The sequence below is a fragment of the Capsicum annuum genome, chromosome 11 (genome assembly GCF_002878395.1).
Source record: "Capsicum annuum cultivar UCD-10X-F1 chromosome 11, UCD10Xv1.1, whole genome shotgun sequence".
Classification (NCBI taxonomy): domain Eukaryota; kingdom Viridiplantae; phylum Streptophyta; class Magnoliopsida; order Solanales; family Solanaceae; genus Capsicum; species Capsicum annuum.
The window spans coordinates 182,066,359-182,068,246 of NC_061121.1; the positions used below are offsets into that span (position 1 = coordinate 182,066,359).

At 33.2% G+C, this 1,888-nt stretch overlaps 1 pseudogene; it reads left to right on the plus strand.

Moving 5' to 3' along the window:
* The first annotated feature begins 710 nt into the window (after positions 1-710).
* Positions 711-1,540, plus strand: LOC107846414 (annotated as a pseudogene).
* Positions 1,541-1,888: the final 348 nt, after the last annotated feature.

The following is a 1,888-nucleotide window of genomic DNA, read 5'->3' on the forward strand; positions in this document are numbered from 1 at the left end:
CACTAGGTCTAGTTTTCAGTGTGGAGTGGTTCGCTTAATACTATTTGAGTAAAGATGAATATCAGTGGATTCAGATGGATAGAACAAATGGTGGCTATGTGTATATGGTATCAGAAGTGAATTCTGCTTACAATTCATTTTTACTGGAGGAACATAGCATTTGCAGATTTGGAAGAAGAATATAGGGGAATAACATTAGAAGCAGGACTAATTAATGGGAGTAGCAACAAATTCCAGTCCTTTTTTTGCCAGAGGCAACTATTGCTATCAACTTTTCAAGTATAATAGATGGACAGGATGTTCAAACACTAACAGATGCTTCCACGCAAACTTGATTAATGCTAACTAGGAACAGATGAATGGGAATTGGATACAACTTTCAATTTTTTAAATTATTATGGGTACTTATCGCTGGTTGCTTGTAGAGTATAACAATGTACAAAAGTATAAAGTATAATAATGCTCGTCAATCTGGTGGCATCTACAAACATATACAAAAAGAAAAGTCTTTTTAAAGATAAAATAAAACTAACTTAAGCACAGTAATTTTATCAAATTTATTTTGTTTATTGATTTCAAGAAAGTAAATCAGGGAAGAATTAAGCATGAAGAATATTTTATCAGATTAATGAGCGAGCCAAAAAATGAAAACTTTGTAAAGAATTTGGCAAATAATGTAAAGATTCCATGACTTTTAATGGGGTATATGGATGGGAAGAATCTCACAAAGCAGGTGAGTATCGAGAATGACTTCTACTAATAATTCCCTTTTGCCAGGGTGAAATATCATTGGCAGTGTTGAAAAAAGGCATGAGGCCATAACATTAGAAACAAGACTGATTATGCAATGCAGATGAAAGAAAAGTGGCTACAGCATATCTTTTTTCACCCAACTTCAAATTATAATAGATGAATTAGGCGAAATCGCACCAGGTGAAGAATCCAAGTTGATAAAAAATCCAGATCTGGATTCGAGATCCAGTAATCTCAACACATATGGTAGCATTTCATGATCTTAAGATGATTGTATTACTAGAATTTCTTCTTCTATTTGGGTCATACGCGATTTCCCTAAACCCAAGATTATGTTTTAGGATATAACAACTTTGTTTCTTCATACTAAGGCATTTAAGGACATTATTGATTCATTTGTTAAAGATACAAGGACAAAAACATCAGTGTCATTACAGATATTGAAGCAATAGGTTTTTATATTTGGTACTCCCATTTAATTGTCTATTGGAGCAAAATTTGTCCCCATGAGGAAATCTAAGAAGTTGCCTAGGGAGGTTATTTCTGAAAAGTATTCCTTAGATACAGAACAGACAATATTGAGATGGATGTAGGTGCCTTAGAAGCTGGTGAACGTACACTTGTGGTAAATGATATTATTATGATAGGAGAGACCCTAAATATTGAGATTATGCTCCTAAAGCGTGTTAGAGTTAAGGTGGTCGAGTGTGTATGTGTCATTGAGTTGCCAAAATTGAAGGTTCGGGAACGATTAGGAGATAAGACATTGTTTGTCCTTGTGAACTAAATCTAATCTTCAATTAGGGCAAGATCTAACACAAAGCTCTATTAAGGTTGAATTTATTAAAGTGATATTTTGAATTTGGAGATGAGAAATCTTATTTTTAGAACGACCATTGCCAATTTTGGCATTAATGTGTGGTTTGAAATAAGCCTTTGTTAGGTATTTTTAGTTCAATTAGTTATTCTAAGTGATAAGACTTCGATGAATTAAGTCCAACTTCTGTCGTTATAATAGTTATTGCTCCTCTATTATTCAAACAAAAAAAATGAACAGGGCATACAAACTTGAACATATGGTTGTCAATAGAGGTGTAAAACATTAGAAGCAGTACAAATAAATGGAAGTGTCTAC